The sequence below is a fragment of the Penaeus vannamei genome, chromosome 7 (assembly GCF_042767895.1).
Source record: "Penaeus vannamei isolate JL-2024 chromosome 7, ASM4276789v1, whole genome shotgun sequence".
In the NCBI taxonomy this organism is placed as follows: Eukaryota; Metazoa; Arthropoda; class Malacostraca; order Decapoda; family Penaeidae; genus Penaeus; species Penaeus vannamei.
Window position 1 is genome coordinate 34,153,550 of NC_091555.1, and position 15,000 is coordinate 34,168,549.

At 45.0% G+C, this 15,000-nt stretch overlaps 1 protein-coding gene across 1 annotated transcript in view; it reads left to right on the forward strand.

Annotated features, from left to right (window-relative positions):
• Nucleotides 1–15,000, forward strand: part of MCU (mitochondrial calcium uniporter) — a 478,923-nt gene that overhangs the window by 161,447 nt on the left and 302,476 nt on the right. The window lies entirely within an intron of this gene.

The following is a 15,000-nucleotide window of genomic DNA, read 5'->3' on the forward strand; positions in this document are numbered from 1 at the left end:
GTGTGAATGATGTGATGAGTGCCAAATGTGAAAGATGTGATGAGTGCCAAGTGTGAATGATATGATGAGTGCCAAATGTGTTTTAGCGGCACATTATCCTCCCTGATTTCGCGCTGACCCTGTGCTCTCCCACAGCTGACTTGCACGTATTCCATAACAGGTCTGATCCTTCAGTGCAAACAGAGGGGCATCAGTATGATTATGTACACTATGCACTGTGCGGTCTTTTTTAGTCATACGCACAAAAATTAGGCCTAAATGAAAGAGCGAAGCAGGGAGCAAATAAGAAGGAAGAAAAGAAGGAGAGGAAAATGCAAAAGTGTATGAGGTAAAGAGAAGCAATATATTGCGGAGGGAGAGCGAAAAATCGCGCGAGGTTCCAAACAGGAGGAAGATAGAAGGCAATAAATAGAGGAAGAAAAGTGAGCGAAGTTAAAGAGGAGGGATGAGTAATAAGTGGAAAGGAAGGGAGAAGGGAAGAAGAGGGGTCCTGATAAACCTGTTCTTGTAGGGCAATCATTGAGCAATTTCTATTTATGATGGAGGGCAAGGGTGGGGGTGTTTCTTGTATGCATGCGTACACACACACACACACACACACACACACACACACACACACACACACACACACACACACACACACACACACACACACACACACACACACACTCACACACTCACACACTCACTCACTCACTCACTCACTCACTCTCTCTCTCTCTCTCTCTCTCTCTCTCTCTCTCTCTCTCTCTCTCTCTCTCTCTCTCTCTCTCTCTCTCTCTCTCTCTTCTCTCTCTTTCTCTTTCTCTTTCTCTTTCTCTTTCTCTTTCTCGCACTCACACACTCGCACTCGCACTCGCACTCGCACTCGCACACACACGCTCACACACACAGACATATACACATACATATACACAATACGCACGTATTTGTGTATTGTGCATTTAAATATGCATACAATAAACATGCATTTTTGTGAGCCTGCCTCTCGCAGTTTCTCTTCTACCAAAGTCTCATTATACTGCAGTCAAATTTATTCTTCGATTAAAAGACCATTTATCGCGCATACTTTCCCGAATAAAACGCCTTATATATCTCGCAATATCTGTTCTCCCTCTGCTCCTCCTCTTTCTCTTTTTTTTTTGTCTCTCCTTTCTTCCGTTGTCCGTATCTGGTTTTCTTCCCCTTTGCTGCCTTGGTTTCCCTTGCTCTTAACTTTAATTTATCAACTATAAGATCTGGCTCTGCTGCAGCGGTGCCCCAGGAAGAGAAACTGTGTGTTTGATATGTGACACAAGTAATTTTCAAATTTTCAAGATTTTGAGATTTTGTTGTGGCTGTCAGAAAGAACGTAATGGCACAAAGAAAAGGAAAGAAAAGGAGGAAGCAATGGTGGATATTCCTTAATTTAGGCGTCTTAGCTTTTAGAGTAAGTTTTTGGACATGAATGAGGGAAAATAGTGGTGCCTTCTCGTCTGCAGAACTGAGGACTCACACAGCCATTTCGAGTTACATATCGTCGTGTTTGTTGGTCTTTGCAAACCCTATCCCAAAGGGTATACTAATACACAGGTGAATAAGGATACAGCCCTTCCCCCTCCCCGAAAGATAGAAGATATCAGCCACCCCGGGCGGTCGATCGCGCGTCGCTCGTGGGAGTTTGCCGGCGACGCGGCGGCCGCATCCATCATCGTAGGCGAGCGCGAGATCTTTCCGCCTCCGATATTGCACTCTTATTTACACTGCGGGGCCATCCGCGCCCCCAGAGCGCGTCTTTATAACCTCTCGCTCGCGCCCGCCAGCACACACTGACACAGGCATGCAAGGACTTCAACTCATGCTCATACTTACACCACACTTTTATTCTTACTATTGTACTCACACTGCCCTACACATACACTTATACGTACACGTGCACATACACATACGCATACGCATACGCATACGCATACGCATACACATACATATACACATACATATACACATACATACACACATACATACACACACACACACACACACACACACACACATACACACACACACACACACACACACACACACACACACACACACACACACACACACACACACACACACACACACACACACACACACACACATATACATTATTATAATTTTCATTGTTATTGTTGTTTTTGTTGCTGCAGTTGATGTTTTGGTTGTTGGCGCTGTTTTACCATCGGCTTACTCTCTTACTGTGATTTGCATGTGGACAAACAAAATGAAAATTTGGTAAGTTGATTATAGATCATATTTCATAAAGATCATCCTCTCCATGCGCACTTTTATGCACTTGTTGTTGCAATTTTCATTGTTTATTTACTTCGATATGCTGGAAACATAAACTGCAATATTTGCAATTGGATTTTTATGGACTTCCGGTTCATTTTGTTATATAAACCCATTATAACAACTATTTACAATTTGCGTAAAATTGTATATCTCCTTTTTACATATGCAATTTTATTTGCACTTGTATATTTTGGAAAATATGAGTTTCCCTTGTTTTACAATGGTGCACTATTGTTGTAACTTCCCTGCTCTCTCTCTCTCTCTCTCCTCTCCCTCCCCTCCCTCCCTCCCTCCCTCCTCAATCATTCACTCTCCTCTCCCCTCCACCCCTCCTCTCTCTCTCTCCCTTTATCTCGCTATATATTTCTCTCTATCCTCTCTCCGTCTCTCTCTTTCTATCTCCCTCCCTCCTTCCCTCTTTTATACGGGCGGTTATTATGAGAAAGAACAAAATTTGCGTAATTTGGTTTGCATTTTGGAAAAAAAAGACGGACTCCGCCTTGGCTGCTGCTCTCCAGGTAAGCATATGCAAAATATTACCACGAGGTGCTGGCAAGATAGACCCTTACGAGGTCATTGCTCACTGGCCCTCGAGTAGAGCCATTTCAACCCATTTCTCGCTTAGAGGTCGATCGATAGGAGATGCTAGGGCCGAGTGTACTGGGCAGCACTTCTCGCCGGGCCACACACTGTGCCGTATTATGACCATTGAGGAAGTGCTGTGCTTGTTATTTCTGCGAGCAGGCCGCGGCAGTTCGGGGGAATCGCCCAGCTGCCGCGGCGATGTGTGCGACACGAATCCGCAGATGTAACGATAACGTTTGAAATAGATTCTGTTCTTCTCTTGCATGAGTTTTTTAGAATTTCGTTTGATTGATATGGATTGGTTGATCTGCATGTGGTCGCTTTACCTCATTTCTGTTATGCATATAAAGTTTGTATATGTGTTTTCGTATTGGTTCTCCTAATTGAATTTCAAATGCCTGCATAGAATTTTTTTTGTTCTTTCTATCATTGTTTTCCAGGTGATCAGGAATAGCGTTATTATACTCCTCGACATAAGGAAACGTACCGTTATATAAAACAAACCATTTTGCAACACCAGCCTTTTCCCTTTATGTGTAATTAGTGTAGGGATAGACCAATACTGAAATGATATTTTGTGATTTGATCTAAAACGAGATTTGATATTCTGTTAATATTTGATGACATTAGCCAAAAATGCTTTGAAATCTGGTAAAGCTGAAATGTATAGCGAGCCCCAAAGCAACGGCAGCCGTAGTGGGACGGTAATTGCAGCGACACAGGCTCTATTAAGGGACATAATGAAGCCAAAGGATCATGCTAATTCATCCAACTTTTAATTGGCCCTGAATGGACGGCGGCCATTGTTGTGCGGAGAGAATTCGCTTTTAATCACTTTTTATCGACCTGAAGCTCGGATGAGAGGGATGAAACGTCGACGTGGAAATGGTAGCGGCGTCATTAAAGCGGATGAGCGAGGGCCTTGGCGTGGGAGGGCGAGTGACGCCTCGTCGGATCGCGCTTCGGGGAACCAGCTGATCGGCTTGATCCCGTTCCGCTCTGACGCCCTCGGAGCCGCCGACGAGCTCTCGGAAACGCGCCGGACGATGGCCCACGTCACGCCAGGCATGGGGCACGCCGCGGGCTGTCCTTCCCACGCTCGGCTGAAGGGGGTCGGCCGGGTCTCGCGTCGAAGGAGGCACAGGCGGTTCCTAACTTTGTTGATGGCAAAATTGGGAGTGAGTGGGGCCGTGGGTTAATGCCAGGAAGCGGAAATGACCAATATACCAGTAGTCACAATGAGGTCTTTACAAAGAACCTAGGAAGACACACACAAGGCCAGTCCAAGTTACAAAACATGGTTGTCATTAAAACTGGTGATAATGATAATAATGATGATAATAAAACAACATTATTGATAATGTTAGAAATAGAAAATAATAATTTCATACAAGTTGGAACGAAGTAAGGCAAAAGTACTCAAAGTATCAGGTCGTTAAGATGAGTCCTGAATGAGTCCGTTCATGATACAGAAAGAAAACATTTTTTCCAGTCATCTCGGCTAATACGCATTATGGGTGAGAGAATTAAGTTATCTCAGATGAAATGGGCAGCAGATTAGATAAGACTACGAAGTGGATAAAAAACGAAAGCTCTGGATTAACAGACGGAGGGAGGAAAGGAAAGTCCGTAATATTGATAAATGTCAGAGAACAGACACCATTTGCGTTTTTTGTACTCGCCCAAAGTGCCGTTGGCTCTCTGTGTAAGGCTAACAGCGTTGGTGGTGGGTCGCCATCAGTCAAGGGGACGCCCCCCGTCATGGAATCATGCCAGTCCCGATAGAGTGCCAGGGACGAGGTGAGACTTTTTCTACTCTTTCCACCTTTTCTTCTTCGTTTGACACCCAAGGCTTAAAGAAAAATCTTTCTTAATTTCTATTTCTCATTCTCCTTTTCTCTTTTCTATTTTCTCTCTCTCTCTCTCTCTCTCTCTCTCTCTCTCTCTCTCTCTCTCTCTCTCTCTCTCTCTCTCTCTCTCTCTCTCTCTCTCTCTCTCTCTCTTCTCTCTCTCTTTCTCTCTCTCTTCTCTCTCTCTCTCTCTCTCTCTCTCTCTCTCTCTCTCTCTCTCTCTCTCCCTCTCTCTCTCTCTCTCTCTCTCTCTCTCTCTCTCTCTCTCTCTCTCTCATCTCTCTCTCTCCTCACTCTCTCTCTTTTTTTTTTCTCTCTCTCTCTCTTTCTTTTTCTCTCTCTCTTTCTCTCTCTCTCTCTCTCTCTCTCTCCTCTCTCTCATCTCTCTCTCTCTCTCTCTCTCTCTCTCTCTCTCTCTCTCTCTCTCTCTCTCTCGGTCTGTCCTGTCTGACACACACACACACACACACACACACACACACACACACACACACACACACACACACACACACACACACACACACACACACACACACACACACACACACACACACGTATGGATTTATGCGTATATGTATTAGAGAGGGAGAGGGAGAGGAATAGATGATATATGCAACGCTTCTACTGCACAGAAAACATTTTACCTCGTTATATTTTTAGGTGTTCCCTCGGTGAAGACGAGCGTATTTTCCATAAATGCGTTGTAGGAGAGAAAACAAAACAACGAGCATGCACGCGCTTTGTTCCTCTAACGAAGCGCATGTTACAGCAGCCTGAATACGAATTTGTGTGAGTACAGAATTGATTCTCTCGGAACTCGAGCAGGCTGTAATTGAAACGATTATGTTTCGTATTTGGTATTTCGTCGAGTTTGCAATTGTGCCGTGACGAACGAGCGGACTTCCCGGTCATTACGGGAAGTTGGAGGCAGCGGCACAGGAGGACTCGGCATTTTGTGCGTCTCTTGTTGTTTTCTTTCAGCTGGGGAGCGCCGGGTAGGATCTCTCGGCATGGGGCTTTGGTTATTTTTAAGGTGGCACGAGGAAATAACAGTTGCTGAGATATTGATTTATTTGTTAGTATTTCTGGAAGCCTATCCAGTTGAATCAGCCTAGGCTAGGGTCAACTTCGGTAGCTTTAATGGGTGTTACGGGTTGCTGCGGGGAGGATGCGAGAGCACAAGACACACGCGAACACACATAAGTACACGCGCACACACGCACACGAACACGTATGCACCCGCACCCATACCCACACCACACCACATCACAACACAAAACACACACACACACAAAAGACAGCAACAAAAAAAGACACGGGCTTTCGACATGACAGCGAGATACGTGACAAGAGAGAACAAGGCATGAGGCGTAAGGGCGTGGACTCCTGCCGCCTCTCTCTATCTGCCGCGATTTATTTTTTTATTGATTCGTGTATGAATAAGGCGTTGTAAATTATGAAAGATAACCATCCTGATGATACCAGTGCAGTAGCTCGTAAACAGTACATATTTCCTGGTCTTAATGTTTAGTTATGAGGCTCATAAGAGGAAAGAAACAAACAAACAAAAAATGGTTTGAAAAGATTTTCGATATGAAACAGAAAAAGTTTTGTATAGCACAAAAATACTCGACCAAAGTCCGGAATTAGATTTATTATTTTTATGGCCATTACGCCTCCCCCTAACCACAATAGTCTTTTTTTCTCTCTCTCTCTTTTCTTATATGATCAAGAAATTGGCTGGAAAATACACGACCGTTGAGGAAATGCCCTTCTGTTTCCGGCCTGGGGAGAATAGGGGGGGGGGGGCAGGGGGGGCAGGAAGGATTACCAGGACTCAGAAAAGGAAAATAGGAAGAGGAAAGATCGAGAGGGGAGAAGGCCGTGGAAAAGGAGAGAGAGAAAAGAGAGAGAGAGAAAAGAGAGAGAGAGAGAGAGAGAGAGAGAGAGAGAGAGAGAGAGAGAGAGAGAGAGAGAGAGAGAGAGAGAGAGAGAGTGGGGGGCTGGGCGGAAAGCAGGTATGGCGAGATCGAAGGAAAGCGGAGGTGCGAGGGGCTAGAAGGATAGGACTAAATAGGGAAAGAGAATTAAGGGAGAATTGTAAACAGAAGATAGGAGAGACGGGAAGGACCTCGGCGACGAATGCTAGGGGAGGAGCGAGTGGAGTCTAGCGAACCGGCTGCGAGGGCGGTCGCGGGAAAAGGCGTCGGGGGACCACTTGCACGAAGGGAAGATCCCCAGCAAAGATTATGACCTCCTCCCCCAAGGCTGCTGAACCGGCCTACAATTGGGCCCGAGGAAACGTCTACAGGAGGATTTTTTCTGAGTGGACGGGTGGAGGGAGGTGAGGGGACACTGGGATTGGAAGAAGAAGAAAAAAAAGAGGAAAAAGAAGGCGAATCCACAGATTTCGTTCTACAGAAATTCTGGTGCTGACTCTGGGGCTGGTAGTCCACTCTATGACCGCGGATTATTTCAGGAAACCTTTGCCATTGACGCTATCAAAGGTCACATTGTACCCGATGCAATTGACGGTTTAGGGGACGAGAAGGAAGAGCTCCGGATTCCCGCATGTCTTGCAAGATTAACTCAGTAAAGAATTATGATACGCAAGAGTGACTTGGTTTGTAGTCAGTGCGCTGTGCCGATTGCACAGTAATCGCAGTTTGCTTGCAGAAATGACGTTTACAGTTTCGCAAAAGCGCGGTGTATCATCAAGTGATATGTCTTCTTTATTTGCTGTTTGAAAAAGGAACTAAGGGTATTAAAAAGAGTATGATGCAAATGGGAAAGAGGCGGATAGAGGAAGGAAGAGAGGAAGAGATGGAGAGAGGGAGAAGGAAGTAGAAAGGAGAGAGAGTGTGAATGAGAGAGAGCGGCTAGGTGTATTTCGACTTGATACCCAACCATTACCCAATGATTATAACATATGAGACTACGTTTGCGAGAGTTAATGGGAATCTGTGAGGAAGAAGGGAGTGTGCATGGCAGTGTTGCAGGAGCTGCATCCGTGTTCAACATTTGTGGGATTTTACCGTTCGGATGGCAAGTGGTCGTCGGGGATCCCTTTTCTTTTCCCTGCAAAGGCAATTTAAAAGGGCGTTCGAGGATTTCTTCCCCGACGAAAGTATGGGGATTGATTCTCATGTGGGGGACGTGTGGGGTTGAAATTAATTCCTGGAATGCCTTGTGGGTTCGTCGGTTCCCCAAGGACTCTGCCTGTGGGACTAGAAACTCTTCTGGTTTTGTAACATTGATGATTGTTTGGATAGAGATTTTGAATAAAGAAAGACGGCGGGGGAAGAGAGAGAGAGACAGGGAGGAAGGAAAGAAAGAAGGAAGGAAGGAAGGAAGGAAAGAAAGAAAGAAGGAAAGAAGGAAGGGGAGGTGGATTAAAGGAAGCCTAACATGGGCAAAACTAGTACGCTGATTGATGTATCTTCAATCAACTGGTTACAGTTTTATCGTTAAAGGATTTATTTTACTTGGTCGTATGTGCAGCATATCCAGTTGACAAAGATCAAAGGATATATGAAACAAGAATAAAATCAGAAACATGCTGACACTGAACATACTGAGAAACTTCGATGGAAAAGCTACTGAGGCAAAGGTAACATCAAAGGGTCAAATGATCCTTGACTTTCCAAGGTGTTAGGCTACTGGAAAAGGACCAGCCCTCGCGATCTGAGGAAGGTATGGGGGCAGAAGGAAAGAGCGTGTGTGTGTGTGTGTGTGTGTGTGTGTGTGTGTGTGTGTGTGTGTGTGTGTGTGTGTGTGTGTGTGTGTGTGTGTGTGTGTGTGTGTGTGTGTGCGCGCGCGCGCGCATATGTGTTTTTCTCTCTATGTTTTTTCACACTGACAGATTTTATTTGCAAATATAGATTCCGTAGATGTTTATAAACTACAAGGCAACAAAGTAGCTTCTCCCCGACCCGGCAAATCGAATGCAGCGCCGCCAACTGCTTCATCATAACCAATAACGTAGACGGAGTTAGAAGGCAGTGATCAAAGAGAGGAGCCGCCGCCTTTGGAAGGTCGCCCAGAATTGGATGAGAAAGACTAGGAATTGGATGCTTTAGACGCAGCACCTTGGAAGACGGGCGGAAGGGGAGATGGTGGGGGCGGGGCTGGGGGTGGGGGAATCCGCGTGAGGTTACAAGCTGAGGGAAACCTTTTAAGACGTCGAGGAGAAGGAAAATTCTGTACTGAAGTAGTAGGCGGGCCTTGGAGGATGGTAAATGAGTATGAAGGAGAAAGTGCAGCGGCTGGAAAGCAGTGAAACGCGCGAGATTTATGATTCGAAGATGATGGAAGAAGTGTTTAAATAGTGCGTACTGAAAAGAGAAATGTTTGGCGAATGAGGGTGGGCGGTGAGAGAGTTTTGGGGGAGTTACGACGAGGAGAAAATGTTCGAGTAAATGAAGTAAGAGGGAAGGGTAAAAGTATTGCGAAAAATGATGACAGGCTGAGAGCGGCTTAGGAAAGCTGCCGAGAAAGTTATAAAAGAAAAAGCGAGGATTTCTTCAGAATGATAGATGCGCCAACGCTAGGACGACATAATTACGGCCGTTTTGTCTCCGGCGCAGATGAAGATAAAGATTCAAAGGAAAGATAGAGATGCGCGAGGAGAGGCAGCAGCTCGGCAACGGAAGTCCCTCGAAAACACACCTTGCAGCTTCAGCGAGAGGGGGGAGGCGTAAACTAATCCGAAAGTTTTGACAAGATACACAAACTAGCATACACGCAGGGGGAGAGTGGGAACAGGGCGAAGGAGCATAGGAAACAACGCGCGAACGAAGGGCACAGCTTGGGGAACACGACCCTTTCAGCGAGGAAAAGGGAGAAGATAGTGAGGACAAGGAAAGCTAACATACAGCATGGGCGGAGTTTCGGGGAAAACAATAAATCATATATAGCTTCAGGGAAGTGTACAGGTAACTTGGCAACACCGGCAAGTGTTGGAGAGTTAGAACAGCTGTTCTCATTGTGGGAGCGTGAACGGGCCCCCTGCCAACATTAATTAAATCATGCAAGTGGTGAGACAAATGTATGATAATTACGGCCTGTGGTGAAGGACTAGTTGCGCCAAGCAGTCAGTGTTCCTGGTGTATGATCTATATATTTATGAAATAATTACTTTGGGGTAATTTGCTGCGCTTCTAAAGTTATTATTTTTCTATCGGCGTCAGTCTATACACCATCAAGGAAATGGTGTCAGTTAGAATTAAGCAGGAGATTTTAATCTATGTAGTACTCATTTCATGTTAGCAACTAGCATGTTTTAGCGTTTTTTTTATTTGTTTTAGGTTAGTTTTTTTTTCAGAAATGATCGTACTCGAGTTTTGAACATCATCAATCAATGTTTTACAAGAGTAGAAAAAAATCTGTACATATATGCTATAGGAACTGAACAGCTCTGTATCGTTACAGAAGAAAAAAGTTTACTACATTTAGTGAGGTCGACCAAACCAATATGGAAAATAACCTCCTGATTGTGAGATATCCTATAATATTAATGTGAGTCTCACTTCTAATTCATTTGACTCGCTTGTTGCCACGCGAGTATGAATGCGAATATACACATAAATACACACTTTCACACGCATACCCACACAAAAACTCACGCTCACTTTATTTGTCTCTTCATTGGCTCCCTGGCTCCCTGTCCCGCTCTCTCACTGGCACTCCCACTAATTTGTCTCACTCACTCCCATTCATTCACTTATAACTCTCTCTCTCATCCATTCTCTCTCTCTCTCTCTCTCTCGCTCTCTCTCTCTCTCTCTCTCTCTCTCTCTCTCTCTCTCTCTCTCTCTCTCTCTCTCTCTCTGTGTGTGTGTGTGTGTGTGTGTGTGTGTGTGTGTGTGTGTGTGTGTGTGTGTGTGTGTGCCTCTGTCTCTTCTAAAAAAAAAAAAAGAAAAAAATCATGAATCAGTTTCACGAGAAAAGAATTGCGTGTTCGAGCGTCAGAATCTCGTTTGCATCAGCTGCAGCCACCTCGCGCCCGGCTTCCTTCGTTCAGACTGACTTTGCCGCACCCGCGAATCCGAAACTCCGACATGATACCGGAATTTCACCCAACGCGGATTTGTTTTTTTCCTCCTTTCGCCTGACAGTAACGTTGCATTTCTCTCTCCTGATGGCCACGCTGCCGCGGTTCCAATTCTCTGCGATTCCTTCTTGGAAAAAAAAAAAGAAAAAATCACGAAGCACCTGCACGACGACGAGGGCAGGGGACGTCCGTCACAGGCGCGCATCCGAGCCCCCCCCCCCCCCCCCCCCGCGCCTCCCTCGGGCATCGCTCGCGACGTGGCGGAGGGTAAGGAGGCTTCTCGGGTGCATGGCTGTTTCGCTTTTATGCTGTGTGTTATTGCAAGGTAGACGTATGGTATGCTGTGTGTTGTTATGCGAAGTTTATGAGATGTAATATTCATACTACAGCCAGGTGTGTGTATGCTTTCTGTTGGGGAAAGAGCGGTGAAGGACGCAGAGAGTTGGCAAAAAATGTGGTGTTGGTGGTATGGCATGGAGGACTTAAGGCGTTTGTTGGGAGTTCTGGAAGTTCGGCAATGGAGTGAAGCTGACGATAGGGGGGGGGGGGCGAGAGAGGTTGCGGAAGGGAGTGGGAGGCGGAGAAGAATATTGAATTCGGTATGCGAAGCTGCGAGAGTATGAACCGTACTTGCTCATTGCATGCAGTCTATTTATGTAATCAAGTTCTTTGTATTTCTCTTTGAATGGATTTATTTTCAGAATGATGAAATCATTGAGGGCAGATCGTAGCTTAAGTATTTTGTCGGCAATCTGTATTTTGCATCTGAATGCCTTTGGACGAAATTCCCAAAAGCACTTTCCAATCACTATCCCAGAAATAAAAACTTGACGAATTTTTGCTTTTGAATGACACCCCGCAGTTTTTTGGAAAGAAAAATAGGCTCAGGCAAAATGATAAAAAATTGGACAGACAGATGTAGAATTAGAGGCTGCAACGAGTGGCAAATTATAAATATTAGTTATTTAGAATTCTGATTGCGCAGGTGATTTTTTTCATTGAATGTTGATACAAACACTGACAAAACTGAATTATTATATGAATTTATTTATTCGATCTAATTATGAAACGGAACAACGTTTAAAATAATTTATTCATTATGACCTGCATGTGCGTATCATCGGCTGGTGGCATATCGTGCAAAATTTTGGAAGCGTTTCAGTTAAAGTAACGTAAATATGAAACGAAAAAAATATTTAGCGTTACAACTGTGCATGTTTATCTCTTTATTTTTGTTTACCAACAGACTTTGGCCTTTCGAGAAAAAATAAAAAGTGGATGCATATGATTAGATGAATGTGGATAGGTAGATACATAGATAAATATTAGGTTTTGAATATTGCACATCATGTACACACACAAATGTATATTGCGTCACCCTTGCTCTGCCTTCCGTTTATTTTTCTCTCTTTTACGCTCTCCCACTTTCTCTTTTTTGAACTTCCTCTCCATGCTCCATTCTGTCTTTCTCCTTTATGCTCTTTCGCTTGTCTCCTCTAATGCCTTCTTATCTTTCTCCCTCCCCCACCCCTCTTTCTTCCTTATTCGCCGCATTCTCTTCCACTCCATCCTCTCACATCCGGGGACTCGCGGAATTCTCAAGTCCACGATCATTTGCTCGTAAGATGCACAAGTTGAGATTGCATGGGCGATAATGACCCAAATTACCGGTGCTGCCTAACGCATGATTTGGATGCATGCGACTTTGTGTGCTTAAGGCGACGCGCGCACGTGACCTGCTGCGGTTCGTCTTGCTGTTTCTTGAATCTGCAGGAAGAGTGGCGTGACGTGTTCGCTGCATTCGTGCGGACGGGAGTTTGCATGACTGTGATAATGCTCTTAACTCTTAATGATGCAGCTTATTTACGCAGTGATGTTGGGGCTGTGATTATGATGCAAAGGCACGTGGTGAAGGGTTTAATTCATATGCCGACATTTTTTATGAGGGGATAATTTCCCAGTTGGGAATTTTTTGATAAAGCATTCAAATGCAGTTGGATGCTTTCGCGGCTTTCGATTATCCTGATCGTTCGAGTTCCAGATTTTAAGCCTGCGAGGAATTATTTTAGAAACAGATCATTCAGAGCAGGATTGACTCAGGAATCCCTACTGGAACTTATCTTCATTAATAGTGTTGAGATGGCAAGCAGTTGTTAAGGGGGCGACAGAAGCAGCGGGTGAGTGGACCGGGGAGCGGAGCCAAGTGCCCCCGGCCTCGGCTCGCGTCACGCCCCTCCGACGCTTCCGGGAATCTGGGCACTTCGGCTCACCTGCCCGCGTGTTCGGGGGGCGCGCCGTTTCAGCCGGCCGCCTCTATGCTGCATCGTCTTAATTTTGGACGGGGATCGTATTCATGGGGATTAAAGTTAGCGCGGATGTGTGCTTGATCAATTACGGGCCCAGCAGACGTAGGGGGAAGATGAGTGGATTCTTTTACAACGAGACATTTATTTGTATTTACTTCCTCGCCTTGAAGTGGACCTGAACTAGATCATTGTGCCTGTTTGAAGACGTTTTTCTCCCATAGAAATTCGATAATGAAGTTCTTATCAGAAAGGAGAGAAAGAGAGTAGAACGAACAAGGGGGAGAGCGGGCCAACAAGGCGGTGTCAGCCGGATGCCCCGAGTACTTGAACTGTGTCTCAGGTTGGACGGCAGACAAGCGTCGCGAGAGACCCAAGACCTGGTGGGGGCGGCTCTGCTTTGAGGCTTTGGTTCTGCTTAGTGCTGTCTGGGGAATTTGGTGTTTGTTTGTTTGATTGTGGTAGTTTGCGCGAGGCTCTGTGAGGGTAGTGTTGTCATTTTTAGATCGTGTTTTGAGTACACAGTGGTGCATGCCACTGACCTGGCTCCTCAGTCACATACACATTTACTCGTAATTATTGTCAAGGCTATATGTAGTTGTTGCTTATTGCTGTTACTGAGAGAACGGGAGTAGAGGCTTCAGGGGGAGTCTGGCGGAATCGGAGGCAGACCTCAGGCTGGCTTTGCAGCCGCACTCGCTCGTCGCTGGCCTTTGTGAGGTTCCCGTTGTGCACCTGAACGACGTGGCAGTTGAAAATTTATATCTTAATAGGGAAATAAATCATGGGCCGCGTTACTTCCTTTGGCGACCTGCATTTAAAATGTATTTATCTACTGCGTATTCGCATGAATAGGTCAACCTGTATGGCAGACGTGACTTGGTTTTGGGAATGCGGTGCCGCTCGCTATGTTAACGATAAGGATAAGGATAAGTCCGACGTGCGAAACTGAGCCTCGCCCGGGCTATGCCCATGAAGGGAGCCCACACGTCCGGCATGTGTAATTTGTTGTACGTACATGTATGTATATGTATGTATATTTGTGTGTGTGTGTATATGCGATATGTGTATATATATATATATATATATGAACGCACACACACACACTCACTCAAACTCACACATACATCCATACATCCATACATACACACATACACACATATATATCTGATCATTATTTTACTTCCATAGCTTTTAATTTATTCACTTCAGTCGATTTAATTACGAAACTCTTAATTCAAGAGACCGCCTCATCTGGCTCTCTTAGGATGGAAAGACACCGAGAATATTTTTTTTTTAATGAAGATTCATGTATAGGATTTTTCTTTTTTCCTCGGAATTGCATCCTTGATAATGACGACGCAACTTTAATGAGCACGAACTTCGATATCCACCCGAGCGTCGCAAGGAATAGTAGGGATAAATGCCGATGCCCTGGGATATTATCCTAATGGAAGGCAATGCGATTAGGATTGATAGTAAAGCCGTTCGTATATGAGAAATGACGGATGTGTGCGTAGCATGAGTGGGCGAATCGGTATAAGCACGGACGTAGGGGTAATATCCGTTACGTTGTTAATGATTCAGATGACCAGACGGGTGATGGTAATGGTTCCGAGTTAGGGAAATGGTTCTATTGATTGCCGTGAGTCCGGTGCATTATGCATAGTAGAAGTAGAAACTGTTATTGGGTTGAAATATATCGCCAAACCAATCCGAAGTGTTGTTTGAATTGTATTATATGGCCGCTACAGATATTGACGTCGATAGATATTGAGATAAAAAGGATGAATCATTTCGATTATGTCTACTTCACAGAACCAAATTAATTCAATTTCAATTGCAAAGCAACTTGCGCTTACCGACTGACTGAGCTCCCGGCAATCAAATTCCA